We start from the raw sequence: 26,627 nt of genomic DNA on the forward strand, positions 1-26,627 counted from the left end.
GTGCGTCATTTGCTCTACTTGTGAACGTATTCCATAAAAACACAGAAGCGTGTGTATGTAATTACATGAGTGTGTGTGTACGTGTGTGTGTGTGTGTGTGTTTGAACCCCTCGCTCCCTCCACTGGGCATTAGCATTCATGGAGCCAGCGGGGCATGTCAGAGCCCATAATGACCCCAGAGAGAGCCCCTGAGCTGGGGGAGGGCTGAGGAGGTGCCTGGGGGTTTGGGTGTTGATGGAGGCCTGCTGGCGAGAGGAGAAGAACTACTGTACCGAGCTGTGTGACAAGGTGTGTGTGTGTGTGTGTGTGTGTGAGCGTGCGCTAAAAAATAAAGGATGTTGCCAAAAGATTTTTGTTAACTAATTAATCCACTTAATAAACAAACTAAGACGCCTTTACATATTTCTTGTCCTGGAAGTGAATTCATCCATGCAAATGACTTTTTTTTCTGTAGAGCTTTAATCAAGCATTAAAAAAAAAATATATATATCTATTTTAGTGTTTCAAATAAAGCAGCGTTTAATGAGAGTAAGAAACGAGGTACACCTGTAGCATTATTTCAGCACATTCTCATTTTTTGACATGCAACAATAAGAATGTGGTTAATGCTGTGAAACATTTGCAGTTTGGTAAATTTGGTAAATCACCAATACTATGCACTTGTTGGCTTAGAATTGAATAGGTTACATTCAAATAAGCTTGTCTTAATAGAAGCTAACGTTGGTTATTGGTTCCACATTTTGCAAAACACTTTTTTTTTTTGCAAACAGCATTGTGATTTCTGGTCGGAGTAAACCCTAACCTTCTTAAATCTTTAGCTTTCAAATGCAACTTCCGATGGTAATACAAACATGACAGAGTCTTTTCCAACTATTACAAATATCAACTCTTCTAAATGTTGTAATGTTGTTGTAATTAGATTATCCCATTCACCTTTGAATGAAGGACTGTACACAAATATGGACACTACTCCCTAACCTCCTCCCATTGGACAAAGATGAAGCCAAAATATCCCTGTGACTGCTGCTGACATACTGTGCATTTGCATCAAATGTCTGAGATGTAGGGATCAGCTGAAAGAGCCACTCCGCAGTATTGATATCATGCAGCTTCTGAAAACAAAACACACATTTAGCTTTTTTTTAATTGAACCTTTATTTAACCAGGTAATTAACCCATTGAGATCAAGATCTCTGTCACAATAGTGACCTGGCCTGAAGCTCAGTTATGGAAGCTTAATGACTCTTGTGTTAGTGTCAATTATGTTTCGTCTCACAAAACCATGCAGGAGCCTCATTTGTCAACAGAGCTGTCAATCATGGCATTTTATACTTTTTTTTAAGTGAGTCATTATAAGTAGTAGTTTTAAAGAAAACTCTCAGAATTTTGTTGACTTGAACACAAATCAGCGTATCATGAAAGAGTCTGGGATTCAGAAAAAAATATTGGACATGTATTTGGATTTTTTTTACGTACTTCGTACTTCGGCTTGGTCTATGACATATACTGCAGCACGCCAGTAGAAAGAGCTCCAAATGATTTGGATTCACTTCCGGCTAGGTGTTGTCCATTCTTCATACAGTTTATGCTTAAACCAACAAGTACCTGTATTCCTCATACATACATCTTGATGTCTAGAGATGGTTGTAGAATAACATTTACATTTGAAGTATAAAGACTAAGAAAGCATGATATTTTTCTGTGTGATCTACTGATAATTCTATTTTTCTCCACAGGATCATCAGGAGCACTAATTTTATAATGATAATTACATGATATTTTCTATGATTTCCATCATAAGGAGCGAAAGCTGAGGCACTATCAGCCTGTATTTGTTGTATTTGAGATATTGCCTTTGGAAAAAGAAAGCAGACAGATTTAAAAAACAACAATAACATAACTTTAAATAAAATATCAAACAAACTCACCTTCTTAACAAACATTAGGGGCAGTCATGAATTGGGGTACAGGCCCACATTTCCTTTTTGAAGTGCAAACGTAAGCCGGCATATGTCGGCTTTATATTCATACAGGCCACTGACCGTGTGTACATACATGTGTGTATCTTGCACATCTATGCACCTTGTTCCCTGACAAAACATTTATTCTGTGCACACACGGCAGCTCGTGGAGCCTGGTGGTCATCCCCCAACCCCCCACCCAGGAAAGGTCAGAGCCTTCTTTGATGTTGGCCCCATAGATCACCATTATTACTGTAGTCTATTGATTCCTATGGAGATGAGGCCTGCAGCCGCGGTTCTGGGTGACTGAGGCTGAGGTCAGGGTCTGCCTCCCCTGGCTTCACTTTGGAATATAAAATCCAGCTAACTGCTACCTATTGCTCAGCATGCTGAGTCTGGTCTGAAGGACACACAGAAATGTATACAAGAGGCACGAATGCACATACACATCAAACAGATGACACATGTACTGCACCTACAAGGGCTCTCATAATGTGAGGTTTTCCAACCTAAGCATTTTCTTGACCGAACCATTATGACATTGAGCTTGAAAATGGTTAAAATGCATATATGATATCAAACATTTCAGTCTCATTGGGACTCCACACAAAGGAGTGAAAATAAGAATGCATAACTTCAAAAGATATATCGGCCCATTTTGATGTTTGGATCATTTTCAAGAGGGTCACAATTTCATTGACATCCTTCTGACGCTATACAAAAAGAGGCGTGAGACATTAGCATTATGTGTGCGTTGTCAAAGTTAATTTTTTTTAAATTGCGGCTTAATGGAGATTCCTTGGATTTTGAAATGTGCCTCCAGTGGACACTCGAGTAACTACATTTTTTATTGCACTTCTGCTTTGGCTGCAATTTGCAACACTGGAGGTTGCCACTTGATAACTACCAAATTAAACTAGCTCTGAAACACCTGCCATCGAAAACAGATCATGGCCCACAGTATGCTCCTGCAGCCAAAAAAACCCACGGTTAAACTTAACAGCTACTGCTGTTAGTTAGTAATCACCTGCAGACATAGCTAACAAGGATAAGCACAGGCAGGCAAATAGCTAACGTTTGACTTTCAATGACGGTACTACACATTTAATATATATTAATTATCCAAGGTTCACCACCAATTTAAATTCAATATAAGGACATTTAATAGAATTATATTTATATTTTGTTTCGTACAATAGTTTACATGCAACGTTTTTTATTTTATTTTTTAAAGAAGGCTGTAGTGGATTGAGAAAGCAAGAGATCTACAGTATGCCACTTTTGGGATAAGGTCAATCTAAATCTCAGATAAAGTTCACACAATGACGCACTGAATTTTCCTCTTACAACAAAAATCAATAACAATCCTTTCAGGCACACAATTTCAAAAATGCACACTTTTAGACTCTGCAGAGCTTCTCAGAGTCATGGCCGACTTGCTAAAGCGGAATCAATGAGGTAACTTTCATACATTCAGTTCCTGAATCCAAATCATACACGGCAGCAGCAAGCCTCTGCTATGTTCACGCATACGACCCTGACCCATACCCAGAGTGATTTGCTACTGTTGTTAAGCATTTTGTCATGATGACCCCCAGGTCAACTCACTTCCTCTTCATGCCTGTCGCTGTGGCGACAGTCGGCGAGGGCTCGGCGTGAGCGCTGCAGCACACTGCTGTGCCCACATCAATCATGCTCACTGTAAGATGGCAACCTTTCACACCTTTACTAATGCTCCTTCCTCATTTGTAGCCAGAACCAAGCTGCTCTGAATAACCCCCAACCTCCCCCCAGCAACATAACCTTGTACAGGTGAGCGTGGCAGACATATTCAGGTGGTCACTACTTTTCTTCAAAGTGTCTTCTTTGTCCTTTTATAGCAGAATGAAAAAGGAAAAACATGCAGAATGAGACCTACCAAGGGTTCAAGTGGTTAAGTATTATTAAGTGAAGGGTATGCTTCACGTTGAGTGTCCTGGTTCGCTTAGATATTTTGAATAAAACATTTGATACCAAATTGATATTTGTAACACATTCTAGTGACATAAAGTAAACTGGGATAGTTGGTCAGTTTACTTGTTCAGATTCAAAATCTCAAATTCAATGACAGTTTGCCATTATATGTGGTTGATACATAAATGCCTTTAATAGTGATGGACTTTTAATCTTCTGCCACTCTCCCTATCGCCATCAAGGTCTAAAGCAAAGTCTGAGCATGAATGAAGGGCATGAACAGGAATTGCTGTGTGTTTTAACTTGTGCCTTGTTTCTGTGTAAATGCTCAAACTCTTTTGGAATTGCTCCACTGGATTGCTTCAGTCAGAAGCTGCACATTGTTGCAATGGCTGCAACATAATCCTTTGTCTGCTAATGCGCCTGGACAGTATCACAAATCCTTGTTTTTGTCACTTACAGACTCACACTACAAAAACTAATGTCCAACCAAGAGTAGAAGACATTACATCTCATTTGAAGAAACGTAAGTACATATGCTTGCTCACTTTTACTCATTAAGAAATCCAGGCCTTATATATTGCTTGTAGTATAAATAAAACAACAATATTTGTATTTTTGGGCTTTATGCCTTATTCAGACAAGACAGTGGATAGAATAGGAAATCGGGGAGAGAGAGTGGGGAATGACATGTGGGATAGGAACTGCAGGTCAGACGTGAACCCTGTCCACCCTCTTGGAGGACTACAGCGCCTGTAGATGGAGGGAAATCGAACCACTAGGCCATCGGCATCCCTGTTGCTTGCAATATCTTGAAATAACACGTTTATGATTGGTAACATTTGTGTTTTTGCAGTGTAGGGCGAGCTGAGTACAACAGCGGTTAATTTCCCGGTGTGCTATTTAAGAAGATCCAAAATGGCCGAGTGTCCTTCACTACATCTCTCCAATACTTCACTACACTACACTTTTATTCCTATGTTCAAATAAATGTTCCCAACAATGTTAACTAAAGGTCTACAAAGCCAGGCATGGAAACAGATGAATCCAAGCTCTCTAAAGTTATTCAAATTGATTCATTGAGTCTAAGGCCAATCAACAGATGCACTTAAATGGTTATAAAAAAGCTGCACTATGCAGGTTTAATTTATGACATGGAAATACATACTATACAGGAGGAGTAGGTGACACTGTCATTTTAGCTGCTGTCTTAATGTTCTCCTATTAAACCTAATGAGAATCCTTAGGAGGTAGTAAAACCTGGCAGTGAGCCTATAATATTGTTTTTAAGTAATATGAATGCATAAAATTTGACTACCCTGTCTGCTCAACGTGTACTTTTGTTACACAGAAAGCGGATCTATTTAACAAAGAAAAAGAAAGACAAAGTAAATACATCTTTACAACACATTTCATTATTGTTTTGAAGTCTTTTGGATGCACCAGGAAATATACCCTGTCAGTGTTTGGACAGAAGCTGCTTCCAGGACGACATTCCCATTGACAATCAACATGGCAAACACTCGATCGATATGTCATATTGTATCTGTCTACTCATTTTCAGCACACTTGTTAATTGGCTCTGATGTGACTGAGCCACAACGACAATGTATACTGCATGTTGTAAAGAAGATGGGACTTCAGGGACAGAGGTGTACTTGAGAACACAAATGGAGATATGTGCATCAGCTTGTTTTGCACGAGTGTAGTGTGCTGGAGATGAGGTTTGATTTTTCTCTGCTGTTCATAAGTGGCTGTGAAGGTTGTTTTGAATACATGAAAGTGTGCTTTAATAGGTGCTCATCTGGTGTCATATGTTTCTGGATGTTTACATTTCAGTTGAACCAAGGTGAGGGGTGATGACCTTCTGCTCCATGATCTGTAAGCCCGACTATAGACTGAGAGGCAGGAATGTTGACAGCGACGTGCTTCATATTGACGCTTGAGTCTGTTGCCTTCAGAGATCTAATCAGTGAAATACCTACAATTTGAAAACGACTACTGTGCTATTTGAAATGTGCGAGTTGTCACAGCTCAATTCTGCACCAGCGACACTAAATAATGTGAACAATAATATGAGGATTAAAGCAAATAAAGTAATTCTCAAATTAACCCCGTTAGTAACTTGGCTACTTTTTTATAGTAGTAACAAGTAACTGTAACTTTCAATCAATCAATCATTATTTGTATAGCGCCAATTCATAACAAGTGTTATCGGGAGAGGGATTACAAAAGAGCATATGGAATAATATGCTGGAAGGATTTCTCTTTCGTATCCCTTGCGTTCCTGTTGTCCACAGGGGTGGAGGTGGAAGCAGGTCGTGCATGAATGAGGACGGTGGTGTTTGTGGGGAAGACACAGTCCTAAGGGGGAGGCTGGGCTAGTTATTTATTTTCAGTAACGTGCCCAACACTGCTGACAATATATGTGTCAATTTATGTCAAATATAAAGCTTATACGCATCATATTTTACTTAAAGTTAAGAAAACAGCAATGACTACTGCTGTCCTGACTGAAAACCCCAAATGGTCTAGAAAACTGTTAGAGTTTAAACTTTAAACTTGAAAAATGTTACCTCAAATCTGGTCAAATGAAAGAGGCTGATGAAAGTGATCATCTAAACCTTTGCTGAAGCTTTTAATGGTTACTGACTCAGCACCTATTTCATGATTGGCTCTTTTAGAAAAAATCTTTGAATAGAAGACTGAGGGAGTTGAAGATGTAACCCTACCTCTCCTTTGAACGGGGAAAATCAAGGCTCATGGTACATTTTTGTGATGTTTTCTTAACCTTGTCTTAGGATCTCCTCAGAGAGGGACAACACTGTATAGGTAATATCTGATGTCTTAACACCTGCATACACATGTGCACATGTGCTACATGCACTGTATGCATGTATGCATGTATGCTTTAGCCTACATCTGCACTCCTCTGCTGTGTTCATACATGCAAATGAACAGGTTTTGTGTGCTTGTCTATCAAACATATGCATGTTTCTATAGACTGTGCATGCTCTCACATTGAAGGGTGCCAAATGAGCATGTGCATTATGAGTCAATGGAGACACACACACACACACACACACACACACACACACACACACACACACACACACACACACACACACACACACAAACACACACACACACACACACACACACACACACACACACACACACACCAGTGTTTCGATACCAAGCTGAGCCCCTGATTTCCTTCCACTCTGACACATGATTTCCCTGGAAAGCCTGCGATACCACCCGAGAACAAAAGGGGACCTGAACGCAGCCGAGCGGCTATCTCCAGCACACGCCACTGTTAATCAAAGACAATTAAAAAGGGCCCTGCCAGCAAAGGCAGCCATGATGATTTATGAATAAATTACAGGGCTCATTTGTATGCCATAGATCATATTTGTTGGAAATGCTCCCCCATTGGAGTCAGATCAGGGTTTTTTTTTTTCAAAATTATTGCAAGGAGATAACAGCTACAGTATTTCGACTGGTTGCTGGGGTGATGTGCAGGATTAAAGAGTTCAACCTGTCTGTCCAAGAGAAAAAGGCAGCTCACAGAATCTTACCGTCTGTTTTTAACACCCATCATTTATCAAACATATCAATTTTATTTGCATTTCTGCATCACAAGAACTTGAAGCATCCTTAAACATTCTGAAAGTCTTGGTAAAAAAAAAGGAAATCAAGCTGATCATTCACACAGAAATTGTATATTTATCATTACAATTCTAACGTCCAGTACACAAGCATCAGGGGAGTATTGATTTATTGATGGCAGTATATCCAATAGCATTTTAATAGGCAGCGATATGCCCCTTTCAGCTAGTTACTATTGGACTTTTTCCAGTTGACCCATCACGTCACATACAAAACAATCAACAGTCTCCATTCCATGTTTTCTTTCCATCCATGTACTTCAATATGTTTAACACCTTCAGCTGACACAATATAAACTGTGTGTCTCATCCGTCATCAGAATTAATGATGTACGACTTCCGTGTCAAAGTCCAGGGTAGGAACTGTGGAGCATGCTCAGAAGGCCTAGACCAGTTTGGGTCGAATGGAGGTGTGTTCATGCAAGAGTAAATATGCCTCCAATCGCATTATGTAGTTGTGTCAGTCGGACTTCAAGAAATTCAACGAAGAATCCAAATTTGAAGTTTAAGAGTACTTCCCACGCTTGAATATTTTCAAGACATTTAAAGGAAAACCACATCTTTTCTGACCAGTGTACTGGCTCACAGTTTAGAGAGACCCCTGCAGTGTTAGAAGAGCAGTAATTACAGTCAGAGTGTGTGAGTGTGTTAGTGCCTGGGATAAAAGTTGACCGTGGGGCTGCTGCTGCTGCTGCTGGAGGGGACTACAGCAGTTTGAACAACACTATTACAAATGTTGATCTGATAAGCAGAGATGGAGCATGTGGCAGAGGAAAGGTTTGCAGAGCTGCCGTGTGGAGAGGAGCTGATGAACATCATTAATCTGCAGGTCGGCACCAATCATCACTCATAGACCCACATGGTCAATAGGTGCCTCACTCACCGAGCGTCTGCTGGAACCCAAAGAGCAGACAATGAATGAAGAAACCCAAAGGCTACAGACCGATATCTCAACACCCATGCTGACTCTTTAGGTTTCAGGAATACAGCGGGACAGACTCTGACCGTAAGCAGTTTCTAATAGTGGAGGTGTTTTTCAGTTTTCAGTAAATCAATGTTACTTCAAACTTAAAGCCACACGAATCATCGTACAATACCTAGGGTCAGTCAAAGTTTAAATCCAGAAGTTTGGTCTAATACAGTAGATGTCAACAAGAGTTGTTACAACCCTTTGTTTATTAACCAGTTGTTATTGATCAAGTTACGCATTCTTAAGGTGTGATCTAACCAAAAGCATAGTTTTAACCTCAAAGTCAGGTTTATTTGGTGCAGAGGGACATGTGTCGAGCAGATTTGCATCCTTAGCAAGATTTAAACATTCAAGCTGTTAGAGTTTGTCAATAGAAGCAAGAGAAAATGGGCCATGCTGTGCTCAGAAAGAAAATCAGCCTCAAAAATATGAGGTTCTGGAGTCCATTGAAACAGATGTACTTTTTTTTATATATTTGAAATTCTGAACAACTCATGACCTTACTTGAGATAGGGTTTGATGTACTCAAAACTGTCTAGTTTAAAGCCCATTCATTTATTGCAATATTCATTCATTTCCAAGAAAAAAAAAACCGTTGCATCAAATAGAAGAGCACAGCTGCTAATCTGTTAGCCTTTGAGATACTTCAGTCATGTCCATTGGGCAGAGTGGGTCTTCCTCTAATTTTAAGGTTGGTTGTCCAATCCCTGGCTCTACAAGTGTAAATGTGTAAGTGTTCTTGAAAAATGAATGTATTCCAAAATGCTCCCCAAGCATTACCCTGTCGTTTTAAAAACTGAGGTATAAACATGAATATTTTCTGCTCTTTATTGATACTGTACAATGGAGATGAGAATATTGCGAAGCTCTACCTCATAGATCTTTATTTTTAGCAGCAGGCCGTCCTCACCAACAATCCCGATGATTTTGTATATTTTATATTTTTTTATAATCAGATATTAAAATAGTATCAATATCAAATAGTTGCAAATCGTGCAAGAAAAAAAATTGCAGCTTTAGGTGCAAAAGCTCCAGAAAAGCTTTCATGACCTTTTTATCAAGACCAAAATATCCGTCTGTTTAGTCTGTGTGTGCAGCTGCACTGGATGGCCGATCAAGCTTAAGAAGATGAAACTTTATGGTCAAATCTGAACGCCTCATTGTCCACACTTTACTTTTATTGGTGGGACTAAATGCTCCAGATGCTCCTCTCACAGACAATGATGCAGTAAAAACAAAATTAATCGCCACTATCCTTCACAAACATTTTGGGGGCCCAGAAACAGGTGGAGGAGGTTCCTGATGAATGTTTGAAGACAAAACTCTCTTGACTAACTCAATTTGTAACAGATCAGTGATGGACAAGAACATTTATTTGTTATGAGTACACAATAACCTCAGGATAAACCCCTTAACACAGAGTGGGTATTATTGTGCCCTCAACCAGACATTAATTGATTAAAAAATGCTTTAGCTTGATAAAATGCAAACACTGGACAACATAATTGCAGGTTTGTAGAGGTAGACGGCTGTCTTAAGTTAGTTATAAAAATACATCTTATTGTTTGGTAACACCACAAGTTCTGTTGGCACTTTAGCCTCTATGCCTGAAAACAAATCTGCCTAAATCAGCAGATATATCTGAATAACTGTTCAGCAGAAACACTGATTAATAAAGCTCCTGTTTGAAAAGGTTTATTCACTCAAACCAAAACCTCCAGGTGCAGCCATTGTATTTGCCTGCACAACTAGAATATTACAGTTATTAAATAAATTACAATAACTCCAAATGGGAAATACCAGGGACTTATTCTAATAAGTGTTGACATTTAGAACAACCAAGGCCCAGCACACTCTCAGTGTATTTATCAGAAAACAAGCTCACTTGGCCCATTTCAGCAAAAAGGCAATTTTCTTTCCATTTGTGTATTGTTCTGTCCAGGTTTTATATGCCAGAGGAGAACATATCCAGGCTTCAAGCTCCGGGAACATACATTCAGACACGGCCAATACAATTAGAGAAAAAGATTGGTAACCATTTTAAGGCCTTTAACCGTGACTAAAGGTAGGCAAACACTCTCATAGTTTCCCTCCTAGACTCCCCCTGCGCAAGACGAGCTGCATTTAAAGAATCAATTAAGGTGGAGATGGAGAACATTGCGACTGACCTTTCGGAGAGGGAAATTAAAAGAGCACCTCTAGCTCGTGGGAAAAAATGAGCGCTGGATAAGAGGGTTCTTTCTGGTTGCTTTTGCCTTTTAAATACACTTACAGTCAGTCTTTTGTGGGAATTTGTTTTGTGGGAAATGAATGAGGGGGCCATATGGATGACATTTACAGAGCTGGTCGTGCGAAGGCGGGTCACGGTTCAGTCGCTCTACTGTACTGGATGGAAAATTAACTGAAGCCTGCAGTATTAATATGGGTCACTCCTGAAGTGAACACGGCTAGACTAATGTCTTTAGGGCAAGCCATCAATATTAAGTACAGTTTGGTTGACACTATCTAAGAGAGGTAAAGGGACGGGCATTGCCACTGAGAGGAGAAGCATGCAGGAAAAAAACTTTCAGGCCACATAAAAGGATTTGGATGAATATTATCCCTCTCCATGAGCCTCCCTTTTTAACCCATTTACATATGCATTATTTTTCTTTTTTTGTCTCATTAGAACAAGATGAACAGCCTTCAGAATGATTATCTGCCTCTGGGTCCAACCATCTTTAGGGTAAGATTCAAAAAGTACTTCATGCATTGGGGTCCCAAAAATACATTAAATGACTCTAGCTGTTTTCACATTTACACAAAAAGCCAATTTTTTTCTCTCTGACTTTATCCGGTGTTCGACTGCCAGCCCCAGAAATGAGCTGATGTGAGAACACAGCGGGATATCATCAGGAGAATTCACTGCAAGGGAGTGAGGCGGGGTTGTGACGTTTATTCCCTGCGATTGGTGTACGATCATTGACTGTATGCCCACAACTGTTGCGATCTCCATGTACATAATTAAACTGCTGCATTGTATATTACAGCATATAACCAAATGATTAAGATGTTTTTTAAATTTGTGTTTTAATCAAAACAAAATAAGTAGATGTTTGAAATAACGTGATTTAAAGTAGGATCATGTCTGCAATGCACACTTAAATATGTTAAAATTAGCTCAGAATGAATATCTGCCAAATATTTCCTGAATACTTGTGATTCATAAAGATAAGTTACTTTTGAACACACCACGACAGCATCGTCCTCATTGGTGGGCTGTAAGCTGTCCGGCCCCGCTGTTCTCCACCTACCATCCCTCCACCAGCAGTCTGCAGGGGCCCTGACGCCCAACCTGCTGCCCTCCTGCCTGGGGGCCCGCAGTGGCAGATGGCCAGGACAGGCTGCACTGAGCAAAGCACTGTGGGTATGGAGAGAAGCCACATGACGCTGAGCTGCACACACACACACGCACACACACACACCTGTGCTCATACAAGGGCTTAGCTGGTAAAAGTGATACTGTGAGGTTTAAGTTGTAAAATATCCGACATTACTTACATTTGAATTTGATTTATTTGTATTCAGAGTCAGTCATGCTTAAAAGAAAAGTGATACATTATGCTCATATTTTGCACCAAAAAGTCAACTTATTTTACATCATAAATCAAATTAATTCATTATTTCTTTTACTTAATATTTATGTATCATGCAGTAGGATTTATTGTAATTTTATCAGAACAACTTAAAGTTAATAAAACTGACAGGTTTCTGCATCATGGCACGGAAAAAATGTCCATATATATACCTGCAGCAGAAACACACTAACTAGGATGATAAAAAAAATGAGTCTGTACTTTGATGAACGTTAACTATAGCTTCATGTGAGAATGATGTGGATTAAAAGATTTATGATTCGAAAATATCCGAAGTTTAAAGCCGCTCAAACTGGTTGCCTTGGCCACTAAAGGTCATATCAAATCCAGCAGGGCTACTATGATTCTCCTGTTTTATTGAAAATTAGCAACAACTTTCCCATTACACTTATTTGAGGAACTGTTACTATGAAAATATTGATCATTAAATAGCCTTGAAATCTGCCTGAATTATTATCTAAATAGAACATCGGTCAAAGCCCAGCACACAAACAAACCACCTGCAGGGTCGGATGGGAGATTATCCTCCCTGTCACCAAGTTGAGCCTAACACACACGCTCAGTCGCACATAGCCACACAGTGTCTGAGCTCCGACAAACACGAGAGGCTGGGGTGTGGACACACACTGAGCGCCACCTGTGCCCGGGCGCAGAGAGATCGAAGGGCAAAGCAGCGCGTCTCGGCGGGGAGGACACGCTGGTGAGCAGGTAGGCATGAAGGGAGCCAAGCCCACCCTGTCCTACTGTATCAGCTGGCATCTCACAGATTAACACTTGGATGGGCAGATAGGCTTGTTAACACATGCTCCCATCCACCCCCACCTACCACACACACACACACACACACACACACACACACACACACACACACACACACACACACACACACACACACACACACACACACACACACACACACACACACACACACACACACACACACACACACACCTAAATCCTCCACCACTGAGAGCAGATTTCAGGCTCATCGTCTCCATTCTGTCAGGGTGGAGATGTGAAGCGATGGCGGGTGTACCGGAGCGATCCCAGTCAGGATTAGCAACACTATCATGGGTGGGAATCGGTGGAGAATGGGAGTCTGAGCTGTGCTGGGGCGTGGAGGGGGGAGCGGTGAAAGAGGGGAGAGTAGGGTGGGAGAGCAGATTGTGGACCAGAGAGTCAGGTGAAGATTAAAACGTTGAGATGACATATTGGTAAAGAGGATGAGTGACATCAAACGATCATAACAAGGGGTGTTCCAGCAGTTATAGAGTCCACCTCCTTTAAAGTACCATTTGCATAGAGTCACTTTATCTTAGGTGGCAAACATATTCATGGCATAACGTTTGTGAAGCAATGATTTGTGTGATATATAATTTCAGTGTAACTTTTCTTTAACTCTTTTAACAGTCCAACAAAAAGTATACAGCAGTGAGTAAAACCATCACCAAATAAGCAGTGTCAGTGTGTTCACTCTGGGCTTCAGCATGGATATATATATATATGTATATATATATATATATATGTATATATATATATATATATATATATATATATATATATATATATGTTCACATACTTTACTTTCATTAAATAATACATTTCAGAGCAACCCCTCTCAGACAACTGGATTCACGCTGCTTTCAGACGCAGAAGCAAACTCTTACAATGCGATACTTACATGAGTTTGAAGTAAGATATCCATACATGGTATAAGAATACAAGCAGCACAACTACTGTATGTCTGCAGTCTGCGTAACTCACCATCAAGAACATTTGTCTAAATATAGCGTTCACTTACTCGTATACAGTGTTACAATGCTGGATGCCCACATTTGATTTTTAATCTACAAGTTGGCACTAAAAAACAATACATTTATGAAGTCATGGTCATTTCACATTTTGATTTGGAAGGAACTACCTGGAGGAAACGTGTGTTTGGTTTAACAGAAGGGATGGGACATCAATACCCCTGCTCCACCAGCTGATCCCTATACCCTGGCTCCAAAATTATGTCTCCAGCACACGATGTCAGCCATGTTGGCAAAAACCAACATACAGTATGCCAATGGTACAAATAATATAAATATACTGTATATCTGTTCAGATCTGCTAAGACACTGACTGCAGGGAAACACATTCATGTAAAAACACAAGGTGTTTCTTTCTCGTCCCAAAGCATCTGAGGAGTAAACAATAATAAGTAGCTCCTGAAATGTACCTGCAGGGTCACAGTTTTACCACTGACCTGAACACAGCCTCCAGTCCTTCCTCCATCAGGGTATCGTTCTGACATGACAGCGGTACTTTGTCTCTCCATCACTCAGCTCTGGTATGTCCAGATGTTTTCCTGTTGTGACGATAGATGATTGGTGAGCTTCAGATCTGGGATCCCATCAGTTAAAGCGACTTACTGTGACAGCTGTGCAACAACTGAAACACACAGGGAAGAGCTACTATTCTCCTCTCTCACTCTCTACCACACCTTCTGATAATTTAGTCCACTTCTTTGTTCCTGGCTTCCATTTTCACCTCTCTAACTCTATCCCCTGTAACCCATCCCTCCTGTTTCCTCGTATTTACTTCTCTTGCATTGTGTCTGTCAGCGTGCATTTTCTGAGAAACTGGAGGTCAGGAGGAGAGACAACTACACATTTATTATCAGCCATCCTCTGGTGTGTTTGTATAACACACCATGCCAGAGCCTTGCCTCTCCACCCCATAAATGGATGTTGCCATTTATCACTGCAATTGCATTACGTTTGAGTAGCCAACGATTGCTGTCAAGAAATGGACACAAACACACGCAATGCAAAAATTCAAGCAAGGATCCACTTCCTCCTTTCCCATACGAAGTCAAATTTGTGCATTAGTTACATACAAAACTGAGAAATCTGGTTAAATATTGGCCGGTCTTAATAGGACAGAAACCCCTGTGTATGAACTCATGCTGCTTCTCATTCAGAATATGACACGCAGTATTTATTTTCATGCATGAATACACAATGGATCGATTCATCTGATCAATACATTATACAATTGAGATTCAGATTTTCAATAGACTTCCAAGAAGGAGGCATGTAGGACAAACATGGGTTCTTCTATTTCGTCAAAACTCCCCATCAAAGGCATATAATGACTTCTACTTACAAAATGTGCTGTGAGCAGTTGACAGTTTTCATGAGGGTTTGCTGCAGGAAAGTTCTTACAGTATTAAAAATTCCTACTGCATTTATTGAGCTTATTACCATTAGTGCGGGCAGAGTTGTGCAGGCTGTCCCGTGTCGGTTGATTGAAGATTCAGAGCAATAAGTGGCTTCCAGTGTTTAAACTGATCATTTGTATTGGATCATTCAGAGTGTAAGTTCTGGTGGAAATGCCCATACCCTTCTTTAACCTTGCTTTCTCTGGTTGCTAGCCTCTTCTTCCGCATTTCTTTCTTCCCTTATCTTCTCACATCTCTTCTTTCCTCGTTTTCAAATGTCCTCCACCTCCTTCTCTGCCTCTTTCATCTGTTTTCTTACAAAGCAGCTTCCATTTTTTACTGGTTTGTGAAAGTCATTAACTCCTTTTTTTATCTTCAGCTTCATGGCCTTTTTAGTCTCAGTATGAATATTCAACTGTCTTTAAAGGTCTTTTTTTTCTGAAGACCATTGTCATGAATCACTTAACTCTTTAAATCTACTAAATGTGAATCTCTGTTCAGTGGCTTCTTGTCATGGTCAAGCAGCTCTGAACATGTCCTTCACATTTCCTGGTAGAACTTCTTTCATCTTGACCTTGCTTCAATTCTTCAATAGGACATTTTGACACAATCTGGTTCTTTTAAAAATGTAATTTTTAACCTTTATTCATATACAACGTTCTTCTACTAGCTAGCAAAATCAAGTAAGAACTGCATGTACTCTTTACAGACTAGCTGCATTAGCAAAAATGAGAAAATATGTGGATTTTTTTTTATTGTTGGGGATTAGTTGTTAGTCAGTGCGGCAATTTAAAGAGGCTACAGTCCTCAAAGCGGGCAGTCCGGGTTTGAATCCGACCTCTGGCTCCTTTGCTGTACTTCAATGCCCACTTTTTCTCCGACTCTGTCCACTGTCCTATCTCTCTAACAAAGACTTAAAAAGCCAAACAATAAATAAAAAAATAAAAAAGTATTTGCCAACGCAACTAGTCTGTGATGATTAAATGCAGCTGTTTAATGATTTAGCTAACTAGCGAGTAGAATAGCATTATATTACACAACACTTCATCACAGATATGTGGCTGACAAGTTTGTTTTTTATATATATTTCCAAATCAGGCTGTAACCAATTTCTAATATGCAAGACCTAAATAATGTTAAAATAATATGATTAAGGAACCTCCATCAACAGCTGTCTAACATTTTCATATAACAATCTTTGCTGCTTTAGTAGTCAGCAGGCAGCAGCAGACGCCACTGCAAGATTGCAGCACCCACAAATCAAACGTGCAGCAAATGTTCATTAGGTAGATTGAGTTTTGTAAGGTCCTGCTTGTGTTTGTGTCAGTCAGTTATACATCACAGGTGAGACACAGCCATGGCATTGCTAGGACACTAGGCTGAGAAGCTCGCCAACCTTGATGTGATCAGGTACCGTCTTTTGTGGGAAAACAAAGTACTAGTACCAGAGAAAGTAAGTCAAGGAAAGTACGGTTTAATAGAGCCAGTACTGCTCTGTCTTGACGAGATGCTTTAGATACATTTAGGGACATGTCAGACGAGGAGCTGCTTAGCTTATCTTAGCCACAAAAGCAGCGAGAAAAGGCTAGTATGGTATTTAACCAAAGGTTCTGAAAGATGCGGACAAACAATGCAAACCTGTGTGTTTGTTGTTTTTTGGGAGGGGGTTATCAAAGTAATCAAAAACAGTTATGTGTTGTTCAGTTGAATGTTGCATGTGTTGGATATCACTCAGTGGCCCAAAAATCATTTTCAAAGCTGCTCATGAAGCATAATGTATAAAAAGTATTTAAGATACAGCCACTAGTAAAATAGTTTACAGATACAAAACATTGCCACTCATGCACTTCCTGTTAAAGACAGATGTACTGACATACAGATTCTCACACCTTAATGGAAAAGTTTAATTGTCAACAATCTAAGGATTAGGAGTTGAATGAGGCATATGAGGAGCACGACTTGTGTAAAAGGGCTTCACAAAGCCAACACCTGGTAAATGCTACGACTTTATCTCCCATGTTAGAGTCGCACGACACAGGCACAGCGATAGCTCCAATTGTAAAACAAATGGGATGAGAAGTTGACGTAAACTCAACCTGTCATTGGATAAAAGAAAGGAAGAGAAGGAGGTGGGGGGGCAGTAAAAAGAGATGCCTACCGGCTGTACAGATGTCTAGCGCTAGTGATATATGACGGATCTAGGAAACTAGTGCTGGTGTGAGCTGCCAGACAGCGGCTAAGTGATTAGGGACGTGTGGCGTAACCCTGCGCCATATTTAGCCGCGGCGGGGCGCCCCGTCCCCTGCCATCTCCCTGAGGCCCAGCGCCAGATGTCGAAAGCTGCTGCGGCACGCCTGGCAGAGCAGCTTGGCAGCAGGGTGGCACAGCAGGCCTGGGTACAGTGTGGATAACACCGCCACCCGCCAACTGCCTTTCATTCACTCACAGGCTGAAATACACACTGCAGTTTGGATCAGTGTGGAGATTCTATCACATTTTATGAGAAAGTTGTGGGCAGATTGGTGTGGCACACTTGTGATTTGTTACTGATGTTTTTGTAATTTAATTTTATGACAGCTATTGGCAAATATAATACTGTTTATCTGTGAAAAGTTGATTCTTAAATGATTCCAATGACAATTTTGCATTGTTGTTTTCTTATGCAAGTACCAAACCAAGATAACACCTGCAAACGATGCATCTGTGCTCGTAAAAATATTTATTTTGAATCGCATTTGTCTGAATATGACACAGACATTCGGTGCATTTATGTGGCCAGCTAGTGCTGAACTCTAACACTTAGATATCTGTGTTTTCTGGAGACTAACGAAGCACTAAACCAACAGTTATGGTGTACAATTAATTTCATCATGTTGAGGTCCTCATGAAACTCCTACTGACACAGTGGATTATGCAATTACTGAAAAACTCACCACCTTAATTCCTTCAGGGCACCTGTGTGGTGTTACGGCCCAAACAACAACTCAACCAATCATAGACTCTATATAAGAAGTGGGCACGGTCACCATAAACATGTTATCTACATGTCTGCTGTTGCCATTTTGCTTTTTTGGAACCACAAGTGAGGAGGATGGCGCAGAGATTTATGGGGTCGGTAAATGCTAACTTTGCAATAGTGCTACTTTGGTTTCCAGGTTGCATCTGAAATCCACAGTATATTGTTGTTTTGATGGTCTTAAAGCAGTTCAAAAAGTGTTTTATCAGCAAGATTACAATAAATAAAAGTATTACAGGCAAAAATAATTTCAAAAATCCCCATCACTTGAACCTTAATAAACACATTTAGGGAGACAAAAAACATGAACACAAACTTTAGCTTATTGATCTCTCTGCAGATGTTCTGCTAACAAGTGTCCCCCAATTAGTCATCCTCTCTCTTTGCCTGCTCCCCCTTTTTTGTTCTTCCTTTCTCAGCATAGGACACTCCGCCGGAGGCTGAACAAGATAAAGTTTTGACTGGCAGGACCATTTGTTTTAATCAGGTGTTTGCAGACGCTTTCCTGACCTCCATTAGTTGAAGTTTTAATTGAAATTAACCCCCACTACTACCCCAATTAACCCACGTCCCCCCTGACTGGCGCCGCCCTCGTCCCGAGCATCTGTTTCGGGTTGGGGGGAATGGGAGTCAGAGCGGGGAACCTGAAGAGAGGGATGGTGAGCACGACCGCTGAGGATGCAGTGTTGTCACCCGAGGAGAGGCAGTATCACGTCAAGTGCACACCGACTGTGCCTGGCTCGCCATGAAGCCCCGGGGGGCCTTCTGTCTTTCTGTCTACAACATCCCAGCAGTGAGGCTACACATGGCTTAGTCCTGGCCAGCAGGAGGTGGGGGGAGGAGGTAGAGGGATGAGCTCAAACAGGGGAGAGGAGGATGAAGATGTCCCACAGGGAGAGAGTCACAGAGAGGAAAGATGGGAAAGTTTGGAAGATGAGAGAGTGAAGTCGTAGAGGAAGGGCAGGAAGGGGGAGGTGGTAATTACTGTACAGCGTGCTTTCTATCTTAAGCCCTCCTGCTGAAGATAAGAGTGTGTGGATGGAGTGCCAAGTGTGTGTGTATATGTGTGTGTGCGTGAGTGAGTGGCCTCCTCCACCTGTTTCCTCGCCTGTGGAGGGTGTAAGGAAGCTGTCAAAGTGTCCCCTCCAGCTCAGAGCGGGGACTATTGAGTGCGTACACATGCTGGAGTATCTTTGTTTAGCCTTCCTCTCTGCCTCGAGAGTGTTTGTACAATTAGAGCTTCAAAGTGAAACAAATGCACAATCAGTACCAATTTAAAAGTACTGTACTGAATGGACCACTAGTGAGGGTACTGAAGTTTAAAGAAATACACCACTGAGAATTTCTACTGTGCGTCAAACAAGTTGAGAGTGTACTTCAAGTGTGCTTTTATGTTATGTACTGTAGCTTTGTAGCTTGGTGCATAGTTGGTACTTAAGGTCCAAACCACCTAGCAAAGGGGCAACGCTGTGTCTGTAAAACTAAACTAAATTCAGCAATGATCATATCAATTCATATCAAATAAATAAATCAAATCACCAATCAGCAAAAGCTTTGGACATGGAAAAAAAGCGTACCTAGTCTCAGTGTATACTGGATGGTACCAAGGCTGTAAGCACTGTTTATCCATCTTCAAAACTTGCAGGTTGGAAATGTTGGGGGTGGGGCTACTAAATAACTTCCTCTTGGCCAGGAAGGAAAAAGGGGGTTGATGGGAAATGTGGTCTTTTGCATGAAAAGCTACTCAGAGCACTCTATAGTTATAATGATGTAGAAGAGGTTTCAAAGGACCATTGAGACATTTCTACCAGTTTAGTCAAAGGTAGAGTTCAACACTTTTTTAATGTGTGTGTTAAAACAATGTTGGTTTTTGTTTTTTACTTTGAAAGATACCATTTAAAATGTATGTTAGTGCTCAATTAGGTCAAGGCAAGTCAGCGAGGACTCTGGATTTTCTACCCATAAAAAATAAATTAGCTGCACAATGCACAAAGGAAAAGGAACTATTTAATGGTAGAATGAACACAAGGAGAGATTGGAGCAAAAACAGTTGACTTTAAGTAAGAAATAATGTGATATTTAATGTTCAGGAAAAAATACCTTTTTAAAGAGGATGTATCTGATATCAAAAACACATTTGAACAGACAAAATAATAGAAGAGGATTATCAACATTATTGTTGCCCAACAGAAAGCTTCAGTTCTGTGTTTGCAAGCTTCAAGATGTTTTTTTTTTTGTTTTCTTCTTCCGTTGCTGTGGAAAATTTTGACTTTAACCTTTATCCCAAAGAAATCTTTGAAATCTACAAAGTGCAACCTGCTGGTCAGTTGGTTTAAGCTGCCCGGTTTGCTGGCTATTTGCCTACATACATTCACACTTAGGGTGATCGTGAGTCCAGTTAAAACTTTAACCATGTGTTTCAATGCTCAGAGCAGCAAAAATAAAAATTCAACTCACCTCCATATCATGTGAGGTAAAGTATGTTGGAAAAGAAAGTATCTCGAAATCTGGTCACATAAACCCCAAACTATCTACATGGCCAGATACAAGAGGAGCATTGAATTTGGATGAACTAAACTTTAAAGTGGTGCCTTTTTAAATATTCAAGGTAAAACATGAACCTTCTTTTCTTTCTCAGACTGTTTTGTATGTATTAGTAGATATTTGTGCTTGTGTGCTTATGCAGGAAAGCCACATAAATCAAAGTCCACGTTTTATCATTGCCTTACTGACTGAAAACAAAACCATGCTAACAAAAGGATGCACAACAGGGAGCACATACATCTCCTGGTTGTGCACACCATGAACTGTGTGCATTACCATGATGTCTAACAGTGCATCACTGCCCTACCCTTCACCTGAGATTGGGAGAATGGAGTGAATGGGGTGGGAGATGAGGAAGGGTAACTGGTAGGTGGTTGCTAAGGGGGAGGAAAAGGAAAGGGCTTGTGTCGGGATGGTGACCTGTGAAGGACAAAGAGGCGAAGGACCTGGCCCCTGAGTACTGTCACCATCCATAGCCATCCCTCATGTGGGACCCCCTAATGGTGGCATGTCCAACAGAGACCCTGCCACTGTAGGTCTCTGGTCTGCAGCCAGACTCTGGGCCTTGTCCACTAAGAATGGTTTGCGGCCACTTATACCTCAAAAATCTGCTCCATCTCAAGGTCTAATTCAGCATAATGCTAATGATATTCAGGTGCAAACACTCAAAAAAGGTTTTCCTGCTCCAAGCAGTTTGCTCTTGTTTTGCGTCTGAATGTGGAGTGAAGCTATCTGCACCTTTACACTTTGAGGGGATGTGCTCTCATGCTGACAGAGCACTATTTTGTTGACACAAAGATGATGAACTAATGCGGGGTAAACGCCAGCCTCAAACATCAGAGTTCAAAATGAAGCTTCTTCCCTGAATGGAGTAATAAAGGATAACATATGACTCCAGACCTCTCTTCACAAGTGGACAAAGTGTCAAGCCACTGACAGCCCTGGACTGATTTAACACCTGGTTAAGTCAATAACTGTTTTCCTGATCACTGAGTTGTACCTGAGTTGTGTGTGACATCTCATAAATACTGCGGTGCGGTCACCCCAAACTCTCTCAGATGTAATCTTTTCATTTAAACTGCGCATGGCTGTCAGGGCAGGTGTTTGTGAATTAGACACTTTTTGCAAAGAGGCAAAAAACTGCAGTTCCTCAATTGTCCACTTGAGGCTGGCTCCATTCAAAGAAGCACATTTCTTTACAGCAGAAATAAACATGTTTACAGCCTGATTCACAGATATTTGTTTTAAAGACTTTATATGTGATTTTTCACACTTAAATGTAATAGCAATCAAGTATATCCTCTGAAAATAACTCTGTGAGTCATGACTGTCTACAATGGGTGTAACAACTGAGTCCCACTGTGATGCTTTCAGAGTTTTCAGAGTCCTATCTTCAGGTTGTTTAAATCGCCAGGACGGCGGCTGACTCCTCCCCTCGCGTATAAAAGTTGTTTAATTGAGGGACTAGAGAAAAGAAGAATAACATACTGTACTCACTGCTTAACTGTGTTTCTAGATCACGCTCATTTCAGGTAAATTTACATGCAGTGTGAAGATACGAGCATAATAAAGATCGCTAGCATTAGCATGCTAACACAACAATGCACCACAAGTTATTTTGCTTTCTTGCTGGTGCTCAAGGGCGACATCTGCTGGATCAAAAAATCGCATATAAAGCCTTTAAATAGCTCTTTTTATGGGCACAAACTATTTGGTGGTTGAATTTTATAACTTCTTATAAGAGTTATCCATAATAATGAGCGTGGCTGATCTGAGTCGCCGGCGGACTGGCAAGCCTGTTGTAGCTGTTTGTCAGGAGGTTTAAGGCCTGTCTTATTTCCACCTCTTTGCCTGTTACTAGTTTAAATGAAAGTAAGTCTGAGACAGCATTTCAAAAAGGCGACTGCCATCGATGGGCTTCAAAAGTCCACTACAGAAAAAAAAGTCACTGAGGCTACGTCCATGTTATATACAGACTTTGTCCCATATGCATCAATTAGGAGGGCAATGACAAACCTTTCTGAACTCTACAAATGCCAGTATTGTTTAAAGTTGGCTGATAAGAAGCAGATCCATGCACAGTTGAAGTTAACCTCCCGCACACACTGAAACACACACACCTTCACTATTTAATAGATGAACTTACCTGCAGATGCTTTCCCTGTTTTTGGAATGAATCCCAATCAGGGGTTCCCATCGCTACGACTACATCCATCGAGGAACAAATTACAGTTGGGGATTAGGATTGGGGAGGGGGGCCAACCCAGTGTTTTATCAGTGAGGCCGTGTTCCGTCTGCCGAGCCGCTTATATTTCAGGTAAACATAATCCAGATTCAGCTCTGGCGGGGGTAGATTCAATTAAGATACAGAGACAACTTTGTTAATGCGGCCGTATCTTAATACCCTGGCCACAGCTTGTAATGAATCTGGGCTCAGGGGTGGGAGCTGGGAGTCAGGGACGAGGGAAGAGGACTGAGTGTGACAGTATCCTGTGGCGGTGGCTGCTGGAGTTACTGTCATTACACACAGGGTAGTACTGTAGGGGCGGGGAAACTTGGAAATGCTGAGTGTTTTCCGTGTTTGTCTTAATGCGCATCAGATATTGATTTGATTACAAGAGAGAGGCTTCTGATAACGTTTGTGTTTACTAGAAAACGTTATCAAAGAACCAGATTGATCAATCCATCCCTGTAGCTCAGTAACTTTTATTAGACCGAGGCACTTTGTTACTTTGCAAATTCTAATATTGTACATTGATTTAAATGCGAAAAACAACACATGGATTCACACAAACATTAACAATAGTTCTCTTTATAAGCAGAACTAAAGTAGATTGATGATGTGACAATTATAATTTGGGGATTTGGTGGGATTGGGTGGTAGTGTTTTAGGTAACTTGCTAACATCCACAGAAGTGGCTGATGTGAAACTATTCCATACATTTAGGAGAAAGCACATTTTGAGTTGCTGTCCACTGAAGTGATCACTAATGAAGGGATAAATCCAGATTTTAAACTGCAAAAGTCAGAGGAAACCATTGTGTAAACTCATTCTTCTAAAGAAAATGACTAAACAGACACTTATTGAACTACAAGTCTTTAACACTATAACTTTAACTTAAGAAAAAAAAACACCAGCTGGTTATCCAATCCAGACCTGCTTCGCCCCTTTTCATAAGCAGCAGAGGCCTAATGATATGAAAAGACATGTTTTTTTATTTAAAGTCTACTATCAGTGTCAATGTGAGCCATGACTTTGCTCAAAGCTAATCGACTCTGGATGACAGAACGGAAGCCAAAGCAAGTCTTTGTCCTAAATGACACCAAAGAAAAAAAAATCATTCCCACCCGTGCAGACACAACAAATTGACATCATCTGATTTAGTGTCCCACTTGAAGACATTTCCTGAATGGTATCTTCAAGGGCTGCACAGTCCCAGAGTCTTTTGGTCTTTCAGCGCGGGTCACTAGCTCAAAAATCCTTCTTCAGTATCAGCTGAGAGACAGCCACCCTGAGACCCATGTGGTGAACAGCCTGCCTAACCAGAGCATATCTCATCCCACTGGATGTTAATATTTATTGACGGCACTAGGCTGGTGTTAGAACATTAAAAAGGGGATCGGGAAGAAGGGCTCTGCGGACTTAAGCCCTGGGAGGCCACGGCGACTCAAAGTCTTATTCAGATGATGTGCCGTGAGATGCTTGTCCTTGAAGAAAGGGAATTAGTGTCTGTAGAAGTCAAAGGGAAAATGGAGAGAGAGAGAAAGAGTAGGGGGGCTGAGAAAGACAGGAAGAGAATGTGTTTGACAGAAATATGTGTGTATGTGGATTTGCGAACGTGTGTTTGCATACATATTTGTGCACATGCCCGTGTTAGAGATAGAGCAAAACCGAAAAAAAGGAGGGAGGGAAAAGGCAAAGCAAGACTTCTTCACGCAGGGTGAGATGATGCAAAAAGCACAGGCTGGTACAAAAGTGTTACCACAGGACCAAGCAGACAATCCCCTCTCCAGGAAACGCAGATCAAAGCGGATTTAAGTAGTCAAGACTTGTTCCGTGTGGTTCCAACCAGCAGTCTCGACCCTGTAGCCATACTTTCCCTCTCTGTGTTCAGATCAGTTGGGAGGGGTGACGAAGCCCCTAGAATTGAGTCACTGCAAAATAAGATACGAGCGGCCCCGGCATTTGTGAGGAGTAACAAACTCTCCATCATTGTGAGGCCTGGTGCGCTGCTTGTCAAGACTCTACGATGGAGGCAAATACATTTTAATCACATTACTGTGTATATAAAAGTGCCTTTAACTCTTAAGGTCTCATTGGCTTGTTAAATAAATTAAGACATTAGGGAAATATTCTTAATACAACATTTAATGGTTCTGAATGCTACTTTTCTGTCTTTCGTACCCGAATACCCATGCATGCACTGTTAACCACTGGTATATTTTGCATCGCTTTTGAACTCCAGTTATTTACTATCGGAGGTTCCAAGGACATGGACTTATACATTTTGCAAAATCTCTGGAGCTACTGGCTATTGTCTGACAACAATTCAGCCTCCAGGGGCAACAACCAATAATTCTGGCTTCCTGTGTTTTGTCAGCTCATCATTGTTTACAGTCCTTCTAGCAACTCCAGTTATGAATATGGTGTTTGAGTTCATCAGGAAAAGTCAGATAATTACCCCACCCCTGGGGTTTAGCCAGACCAACAGGAGAGCCAGCTAAAGGCCAGTCTTGGTGATGTTGATCTTGGCCTGATCTTGGCTCTGGAGCACATTGTGAACAGCTGGTGCTTGAGATGGGTTCTTCTGTGAGATGGGTTAGAGGACAAGAAGGTTTGGGTGAGGAGGCAGAGACAGAGATGTCTTCAGCTGAGAGAATGCTAGCCCGTCTGACAGTGTTAAGTCCACTGAGTGAACAAAAATAAGAATAAATGAGAGCACAAATACATGATGAAGTGGGAAGTTTCTATTTTTGCCGCCAAATTTCCCACCTAAAAAGCTGTAGCTACCCCAAAACACAGCTCCATGAACCAATGTCCAAGGGCATGATACATGCTACAATCCACAAACTACATACAATAGGATCATATTGCATTCATGAATGGCCAACATTGGTAAAGAAATTTAAACTATGTCCTGTTTTATGATGGCCTACTTGCTGATTTATTGTCTGTGCAAGATCAAATGTTTCCCCAGAGACCTATCCTCTGTATAAAAGCCATTTTACCAGTTATACTCATACTAATACAATGTGTAGAGTGCCTTACTGCGATTTGACAGATTTGTCTTCTAATGTAGGAAGAACAAGGAACTAAACAAACCAAGGGTTTAATGGACCCAGAAATGTGCTTTTCACGGCAGTTTTTGCCTCATACTCTCTGCCATGGAGTCATTTTTATAATTCGTGTCAAAAGATGAAGCCAGTTGTTTTATTGCACTACTGTCATGTTATTTAATGCCTTCTTTGGTATTTTGACTCCAAGTATGTTAAGGACATGATGTAGGAAGAAGCAGTAGAGGAAACAGTCACTTTTATTTCTTTAACACCAAACCCAAAGGAAGCTGGCTTTGAATATTGGAGACTGTACATCTTTAAGTAAAGAAAGACATGTAAGAAGTCTGTGTTAGAAGCAGGAGGTGGCAGGACATTAAACATCTGCACCTCCTCAC

Source organism: Labrus mixtus, chromosome 9 (genome assembly GCF_963584025.1).
Source record: "Labrus mixtus chromosome 9, fLabMix1.1, whole genome shotgun sequence".
In the NCBI taxonomy this organism is placed as follows: Eukaryota; Metazoa; Chordata; class Actinopteri; order Labriformes; family Labridae; genus Labrus; species Labrus mixtus.